Source organism: Capricornis sumatraensis, chromosome 2 (assembly GCF_032405125.1).
Source record: "Capricornis sumatraensis isolate serow.1 chromosome 2, serow.2, whole genome shotgun sequence".
NCBI classification, from domain to species: domain Eukaryota; kingdom Metazoa; phylum Chordata; class Mammalia; order Artiodactyla; family Bovidae; genus Capricornis; species Capricornis sumatraensis.
The window spans coordinates 166,359,445-166,369,455 of NC_091070.1; positions in this window are offsets into that span (position 1 = coordinate 166,359,445).

Genomic DNA, 10,011 nt, shown 5'->3' on the forward strand with positions numbered 1-10,011 from the left:
AAAGAGTTGGACATGACTAAGCAACTTACACTTACTTACTTACACCATATTATCTTCCTAAGTTAATGTGCTATTTTGAATTTCCATATCAAGGTATGATAGTTTCAGTTGCTTCACATCTTTTGTGAGAAGTATTGTACGTCTTCTTGACTTGAGCCGTTCAGATGAGTGTATAGGGATATCTCACCAACATTTTCATTTGGATCTTCTTGATGACTACTGATGTCGATCATCCTCTGTGATTATTGGCCATTTTTGTGAAATATGCCACACTTTTTGCCTATTTAAAAAGTTTTTCTTCTCTTTGAGTAAGAGTCCTTTATATGTTCTGGATAAAGTCTTTGTTTACTTTCCTGATATCAGCACTTTATTGATATAGTTTCATTTTTTCCCTCTCAGTGCTTTTCTTAACAAGGTGCTTCAAAGAGAAAACGTTTTTAATTTTGATCTAATCAATTTTGAATATTTTTCTTTTATGTGACTTTTAGAGTCTATTAAGAAATCTGCCTTGCTCAATGTCATAAAGATTTTGTCTTAAAGCTTTCTTCTAGAAATTTAATAATTTTAGCTCTAACAATTAATTTTGTAACTCATTTTGAGTTAATGTTTGCATATGGGGTGAGGTCAGGGTTAGAGTTTCTTTTCCCCATCGTTTATTTATCCATGTGTTCTTGCATAGGTTTTTAAAAGGCTATCTTTTCCCATTAAATAATTTTGGAACTTTGATTGGAAAATCAATTGAACATTTAAGTGTGAGTGCCCTTTATAATGCATTTTCATAGCTCCTGCAAAGAAACACCACATTAGAACAGTGGGTCACCCATTTGAGCCAAGGTGGAAATACTCAGGGATTCCCAGGTAGCTGAAGGGTAAAGAATCCACCTTCTACTGCAGGAGACACAAGAGACATGGGCTCAATCCCTGGGTTGGGAAGATCCCCTGAAGAAAAGGCAACCCACCCCAGCATTCTTACTGAGAAAATCCCATGGACAGAAAAGCCTGGTGGGCTATAGTCTTTGGGGTCACAAAGAGCCAGACACAGCTGAGTGAGCACACATGCACACAAACCCTCTTAATGATTCATTTTTAGGAAGAATTCTCAGGCAGTTTTTGTTGATGACATATAGTGCCAAGATCCTACCTGATTCTCCACTGTTTGCATATTCATGTACTTCTTGGCAGGCACCTGAGACAACAAAGTGAACAATGTTTTTATTCAGATGCTTCAAACTTAGTTTTACTGTGCGCTAATGACTTTCCTTATCTTTGATTTTGGTGAGGGTATTTGATTACCCTTTAAAAATCACTGCAGATGATGACTGCAGCCATGAAATTAAAAGACGCTTACTCCTTGGAAGAAAAGTTATGACCAACCTAGATAATATATTCAAAAGCAGAGACATTACTTTGCCAACTAAGGTCCATCTAGTCAAGGCTATGGTTTTTCCAGTGGTCATGTATGGATGTGAGAGTTGGACTGTGAAGAAGGCTGAGCGCCGAAGAATGATGCTTTTGAACTGTGGTGTTGGAGAAGACTCTTGAGAGTCCCTTGGACTGCAAGGAGATCCAACCAGTCCATTCTGAAGGAGATCAGCCCTGGGATTTCTTTGGAAGGAATGATGCTAAAGCTGAAACTCCAGGACTCTGGCTACCTCATGTGAAGAGTTGACTCATTGGAAAAGACTCTGATGCTGGGAGGGATTGGGGGCAGGAAGAGAAGGGGACTAGAGAGGATGAGATGGCTGGATGGCATCACTGCCACGATGGACGTGAGTCTGAGTGAACTCCCGGAGTTGGTGATGGACAGGGAGGCCTGGCATGCTGCGATTCATGGGGTCGCAAAGAGTCGGACATGACTGAGTGATCGAACTGAACTTAAGTGTCAGGAAGCACCTGGAGTAACAGGGAAATTTGACCTTGGAGTACAGAATGAAGCAGGGCAAAGGCTAACAGAGTTCTGCCAAGAGAAAGCACTGGTCATAGCAAACACCCTCTTCCAACAACACAGAAGAGTCTACATATGGACATCACCAGATGGTCAACACTGAAATCAGACTGATTATACCCTTCGCAGCCAAAGATGGAGAAGCTATATACAGTCAGCAAAAACAAGACCAGGAGCGGACTGTGGCTCAGATCATGAGCTCCTTATTGCCAAATTCAGATTTAAATTGAAGAAAGTGGGGGAAACCACTGGACCATTCAGGTATGATCTAAATCAAATCCCTTATGATTATACAGTGGAAGTGAGAAATAGATTTAAGGGACTAGATCTGATAGCCTGATGAACTATGGATGGATGAACTATGGATGACATTGTACAGGAGACAGGGAAGCAAGACCATCTCCCAAAAAAAGAAATGCAAAAAAGCAAAATGGCTGTCTGAGGAGGCCTTACAAATAGCTGTGAAAAGAAGAGGAGCGAAAAGCAAAGGAGAAAAGGAAAGATATAAGCATCTGAATGCAGAGTTCCAAAGAAGAGCAAGGAGAGATAAGAAAGGCTTCCTCAGCGATCAATGCAAAGAAATAGAGGAAAAGAACAGAATGGGAAAGACTAGAGATCTCTTCAAGAAAATTAGACATACCAAGGTAACATTTCATGCAAAGATGGGCTCAATAAAGGACAGAAATGGTATGGACCTAACAGAAGCAGAAGATGTTAAGAAGAGGTGGGAAGAATACACAGAAGAACTGTACAAAACAGATCTTCACAACCCAGATAATCATGAAGGTGTGATCACTCACACTCACCTAGAGCTGGGCATCCTGGAATGTGAAGTCAGGTGGGTCTTAGGAAGCATCACTACGAACAAAGCTAGTGGAGGTGACGGAATTCCAATTGAGCTGTTTCAAATCCTGAAAGATGATGCTGTGAAAGTGCTGCACTCAATATGCCAGCAAATTTGGAAACTCAGCAGTGGCCACAGGACTGGAAAAGGGCAGTTTTCATTCCAATCTCAAAGAAAGGCAATGACAAAGAATGCTCAAACTGCTGCACAACTGTACTCATTTCACATGCTAGTAAAGTAATGCTCAAAATTCTCCAAGCCAGGCTTCAGCAATATGTGAACCGTGAACTTCCAGATGTTCAAGATGGTTTTAGAAAATGCAGAGAAACCAGAGATCAAATTGCCAACATCTGCTGGATCATCAAAAAAGCAAGAGAGTTACAGAAAAACATCTATTTCTGCTTTATTGACTATGCCAAAACATTTGACTGTGTGGATCACAATAAACTGTGGAAAATTCTGAAAGAGATGGGAATACCAGACCACCTGACCTGCCTCTTGAAAAACCTGTATGCAGGTCAGGAAGCGACAGTTAGAACTGGACATGGAACAGACTGGTTCCAAATGGGAAAAGGAGTAAGTCAAGGCTGTATATTGTCACCCTGCTTATTTAACTTCTATGCAGAGTACATCATGAGAAACACTGGGCTGGAAGAAGCACAAGCTGGAATCAAAATTGCTGGGAGAAATATCAATCACCTCAGATATGCAGATGACACCACCCTTATGGCAGAAAGTGAAGAAGAACTAAAGAGCCTCTTGATGAAAGTGAAAGAGGAGAGTGAAAAAGTTGGCTTAAAGCTCAACATTCAGAAAACTAAGATCATGGCATCTGGCCCCATCACTTCATGGCAAGTAGATGGGAAAAAAGTGGCAACAGTGGCTGACTTTATTTTTCTGGGTCCCAAAATCACTGCAGATGGTGACTGCAGCCATGAAATTAAAAGACACTTGCTCCTTGGATGGAAAGTTATGACCAACCTAGATTAGCATATTCAAAAGCAGAAACATTATTTTGCCAACAAAGGTCTTTCTGATCAAGAATATGGTTTTTCCAGTATGAATGTATGTCATGTATGGATGTGAGAGTTGGACTATAAAGAAAGCTGAGCACAGAAAAATTGATGCTTTTGAACTGTGGTGTTGGAGAAGACTCTTGAGAGTCCCTTGGCCTGCAAGGAGATCCAACCAGTCCATCCTAAAGATCAGTCCTGGTTGTTTATTGAAGGGACTGATGTTGAAGCTGAAACTCCAATACTTTGGCCACCTGATACAGAGAACTGACTCATTTGAAAAGACCCTGAAGATGATTGAGGGCAGGAGGAGAAGGGGAAAACAGAGGATTAGATGGTTGGATGGCATCACTGACACAATGGACATGGGTTTGGGTGGACTGAGTTGGTGATGGACAGGGAGGCCTAGCATACTGCAGTTCACGGGGTCGCAAAGAGTCGGACACGACTGAGAGACTGAACTGAACTGAAGTATCATATAAATTAATGTGATGATTCAAAGAGTGAATGGGTTACAGTTAGCCCTTGTGAGTTTTTGCTTCATAACCCTGTGCATGCATGCATGCTTAGTTGCTTCAATTGTGTCCAACTCTTTGCAACCCCATGGACTGTAGCTTGCCAGGCTCTTCTGTCCATGGAATTTTCCAGGCAAGAATACTGGAGTGGGTTGCCATGCCCTTCTCCAGGAGATCTTCCCAATCCAGGGATTAAACCCATCTTCCACAGCTCCTGCACTAGTGGCAGATTCTTTACCCATTGAGCCTCCTGGAAAGCCTCTTAATCCCGTACATTATTCTAAATTTCTGCAATAACTGACATTAAGGGGAAACAGCAATAATAAATGTTGTACAGGGAAAATAAAATGTATTGTGACTTTATGACTGATACTGGCTCTAATGCAACCAATTCATTTTGTGACTAACAGCAACAAAGAGAAAACATGAAATGAGCAGCTGAACAGAGGGACCCAGCCAACATACTGATCAGCGATCCAGGTGGGAGCTTCCAGAGACCTGGGAGATCATTCCTTCTAAGCGCAGTCAGATTCTCAGTTTCCCCAGTTCTCTCTCCCACTGCTCTGCCTTTTTCTCACTCTCCCCATGGACTGTCATTATCCTCTCCGCCCCCTTCCCAGCTCTCATTGCCAATTATGAACTTATCTCTTTTTAGTCACGGACTTAACCTGGTTGAAGTAATGAAGATATTCTCACTTCTCTGGACATACAGTGTTCTCATTTGAGCCCATAAATGAGAAACTGGAACCAATTACAGATATTTGGTGCATCATGTGGTAATCTTAAATGATGTATGAAAATGGTATAAACATGGATCGATTTTTATAACCTACTTTGATTCTACTTGGCTGCAAATGGTGATAAAACTTGTTTTGAATAGAAAACTGTGAAAAGGTGAGATAAAAGTCACAGAAAAAGAGTTTGAAACTTATAGGGGCCAATGTCTTTATTTAAAGATTTCTCCCACCACTTGTACAGCGAAGATACTTTCAAAATCAAGTTTAATTGCTTAGAACTTCATGTGTCAGAGGAATATACTTTATAGAGTTTTAACTGCCTGTCCCATATATGCAAATATTTACATCAGGATTTTTATCATTATAATATCATAGAATTTCAGACCTGGAAAAGGGCTTAGAATTAATCTTGCGAAGTCCAAGCTCTTAACTTTACAAATAAAAAACCTAAGTCTTACAGAAGTAAAGAAATTAAACTCAAATCTTAGAGCTACTTAACCACAAAGCAAAATGTTGACTGTATGCTTCCAGAGTCCCGTTTTAATGCTACACTCCCCAAACTCTAGAATCGGGGAAAATACGGTACACAATGGGGATTCTCATGAATAATAATCATGAAGGTTGGAAGGAATCAATTTTCTTGAATACAGCTAAGAGCCCATTCTTTTAACACAATTTACATGATTTTCAGGATAAGCATGCTTTCCGTGCATATGGAATGCAAAGAAAATGTAGCCCAGATGACTGCTAAGTTTTAAAAGCAAAATATGCATGGAGAAGGAGCAAAATTAGAACAGTAAAGGAGTAGATCTAAAAAACTCATAGCTTGAGACTTGAAGAATATCTCAAGTTTGCAGAGACTACAAAATATTTGCAAGCTTCTAGATATTGAGATCTTGGAATGACTGGGAATGATACATTGAAATGCATGTTTTTGGCATTGCTATGATGCAGTTAAATTGTGTCATTTTAAATCAAGAGCCCTCAATAGCCCCAGTCCACATCCCTGAAAAGAACTGCCTCGCCATCTAGCTATCGTTGTGCCGAAACTTTGTGCAGAATGACCCTTCTCAAGACACTTGCATAGTTTACAGTACATAGATATTCAATAAAGAATGGTGTTAAACAGGTGAACTTCTCTCCTTCCACGGTGCTGGGAAAGTTGTTATTTGATGCACTGGAAAATATGTGATTTGACATACAGATACAGCAGATACTGACCAAGCCTCACATTTGTGTTAATAAATCATAACCACTGGCAAAGGAAAAGCATCTCACCCTCTCCAGGCTTATCTTGAAAAAGAGGTAGAAACCTTTCTGTCTTCAGAAGAAAATGATCTTTCAAAAGAAACTCAATGTACTTTTCTCCTCTAAGCAAATTAGAATCATGCTAGGATAGTGAATTCTCCAGAGAAAGTGAAGACAAAATCTTGACATCCATTGCAGTTTGAAATTCTCCATGCCTCAGGAAGAAAGTCCTTTTCCTCCCATTTCTGAGTTAACAGAAGTCCTCCCTGGTGTCTAGAGAGAGAGACTATATACCGGGGTCCTTGAGCTGTTAGTAGAGGTAGGACCATATTAGGCAGTGTTTTCACACTAATTTGAGCACTAAAGGAAGTGTTGAGCCCATGGGGACTTTTCATCAAGCAATAGCCAAACTTGTTTTCAATATTGAGAGAAAACGACCTATGCATGAAACACTTTGTGTTAGTTGTTCAGTCATGTCTGACTCTTTGCGACCTCATGGACAGTATCCCACCAGGCTTCTCTGTCCCTGGAATTCTCCAGGCAAGAATACTGGAGCAGGTTGCCATTCCCTTCTCCAGAGGATCTTCCTGATCCAAAGACTGAACCCAGGTCTCCTGAATTGTAGGCAGATTCTTTACCATCTGAGCTACCAGGGAAGCCCTACTGTAAGGCAAAAATTACTGCTGCAACAGAAGCATAAGCAAAGATAAAGAACAATGGAATTTAATATTTAACTGACAGTATGAGAAATGTTTTTAAATGGTGTGGTATACCAGTTGGACTTTGAACAGTTGGTTAAATTTTAATAGGACAAAAAGCATAGAGATTTTGTTATGTGCTGCTGGAATAGTAGTAAAGGCATGAATATGCATCCTGTGTTTAGGAATAACCAGAAAACCAGAGATAGGAATGTAATTTGTGGGAAAGAAAAGAAGTTAGGGAAGGGTCAGCTGTACTTCTGCCTCCAGATCTGTTCCTCAGGCTTGCATCCCATTCCACTCCACTTCGCAGACAAGCCCATGCCTACAGACTGTTTCATCCAGGCTTCCACCTCATCTGATTTATGGCTGAGTTTGGCCCGTGGGAGTTACCAGCTAGAGACTAGACGGCGGTTTGTAGTGCAGAGATGGGGGCTCTGTCAGCCCCTTTCTTGCCCTTGGGCGTGACCTCCAGCAGCAACTAAGTCCTTCTTCTGGCTCCAGCTTCCACGGGACAGTCCACCCTGTGCAGTCTCACTTCTCATCAGGAAGCTCCCACGGTAGTTACAGTTTCCTCCAGAAAGCTTTGGCTTCTTGGTTCTGGTATCACCATCTCACCACGTGGTCCTCTGCCTATGTAGGGAGGTAGCAGCTTCCTCTTTCAACAGAAGGAAATCAGGATATGTCACCCCAAAATATGCCTCTCTGATATAAAACTTATTTTGCGGAATTAACAGAATATGAACACTTAGGTGACAATGATGATGACACAAAAATATCTCCTATGGTTCTTGTCCTACAGTTATTAGATTTTCACATGAACATACACAACAGATAAGTTTATTAACTGTACAGCATGATGACCATTTACTGTTCATTAAGTGGAAGTAGATCATCATAAAGGTCTTCATGCTTGCCATCTCCATGTTGAGTAGGCTGCGGAGGAGGGTTGGTCTCACTGTCTCAGGAGTGGCAGGGACCGAAGAGGGAGAGGAGGTGGAAAGGGCAGCAGGAGGGGCAGGCACACTTAGTGTAACTATGGAAATATATCATCACTTCTGTCTGATTCCACTTTTCATTTCTCTCAAAATGTTTCTACACAGACTCAATCCTCCTACCATTCACTTCAGTGCCCAAAATCATAGAAGGGATCATCCATGTCATAAAAGAATGCAAAAGCAGTCTTGCAAAGTCAGAACCCTTCTGACTTTTGTCTAACGTTAGTTTTTTGTTTTGTTTTTTTTTTCTGGCACTGTTTCTTGTACATCTTCTCCATTGTCTGGCACTGGTTCAGAAGCACTGTCGTCTTCTGGTAATTCCTCTGGTGTGGTGTCTATTAGCTCTTGAATTTCTCCAAGATCCATAATCTGAAATCCTTCACAACCACCACCCTATCTTTTTTTGCCACATCCACAGTCTCTTTCATAATTTCTTTGGCGAGCTCTGTCATAAATCCTGAGAAGTCATGCACAACATCTGGAAACAATTTCCTCCACGGGAACTTATTGTTTCAGGCTTTATGGTTTTCGCAGGTATTTTTTACAATAACGATGGCATCTTTTGTGGTGTAATCTTCCAGACTCTCATAATGTTGTTTCCATCGAGGTTCTCTTCCACAGCATTGACAATCCTTTCCATAGAGTACTATGTGTAATAAGCTTTAAAGTCCCTAAGAGCCCTGATCTGGAATCTGAATCTGAGACACTGTGTTTGGGAGCAAGTAGACCACTCCAGCACCTGTGGTGCTGAACTCATGAGGTTCTGGGTGGCTAAGGACATTGTCCAATATCAAAAGATCTTTAAAAGACAGTGCCTTATGGGAGAGGTATTTCCTGATGTCAAGGACAAAGCATCAGTGGAAGCAATCCAGAAAAAGACTTCTCATTGTCTGGGACTTCTTGCTGTACAACCAGAAGACTAACAGCTGGTGTATATTCTTTCCTATCAAGGCTCAGACGTTAGCAGCTTTATAGATACAGGCAGTTCTGATCATAAACGCGACTGCATTTGCACAAAATGGGAGAGCTAGGCTATCCATTCCTGCCTTAAATCCTGGTGCTCATTTCCCTTCTGTATTAATAAATGTTAATAATCCCTGGAGATACTCTTTCCAGGAAATTGTCTGCTGCCTCTTGGTCAGTGGAAGTTGCCTCTCCTGTTATCTTGATAATTTTAAAGCCAAAATCTTTCTAAAACTATCAAACCACCCTTCACTGTTAAATTCTACAGCTTTAGATCCTTTACCTTCCTTTGGCTTTCCATTGTCATATAATAACTTTGCTTTTTTTGAAACATATTAATCTATATATATGCCTGCACCCACATAAAAGCTGCATTTTCAATACAGGATTAAAAAGATATTTTGCAAAAAGTGCTAAGTTTTCCTGCTTGCTAATGTAGATGCCATTATGCCTTCATGGATTTCTTTTTTGGGGTTTTTGTTGTTGTTGTTGTTGTTTTGTTTGTTTGTTTTTATAATGGTCCTTATGCTGGATTTGTTTATCTTGAAATGGCAGGCAACAGAAGCTGCCGACCTCCAGCCAGGGTACATATCCAGCAATTAAACTTCCTCTTGGAATACCGTCATGACTTTTCTCTGCTTCTTGGGAGCACTTCCAACCTCACTAGCGGCACTTCATATGGGTCCCATGGTGTTAGCCAAGGTTTATGGTATAGAACTAAACATGATGAAAACCACGCAAGAACTGAGAAAGAGCACTTTCTACTGTGATGCACAATTTACTGGAGAGAGGAAAAGTACATACGGAGATGATTAGCATCACACAGCACTTTACACAGACTCACAACACCTAAGCTCACCTCAACCGCAACAGGAGTTGCCTGTTCAGTAGTACAGTGTGTCCTGCAGCTAATTTTACAGCTATGATTTAATACTGCATCGTTACATTTTTTTTACATTGTTTTTTACATTTCTCTCAGCTATGAATGGTGCCAAGTATGGTTTTTACATGTTTTAATGCATAAGTTTTGATAAATTTTAAGTTTTTATT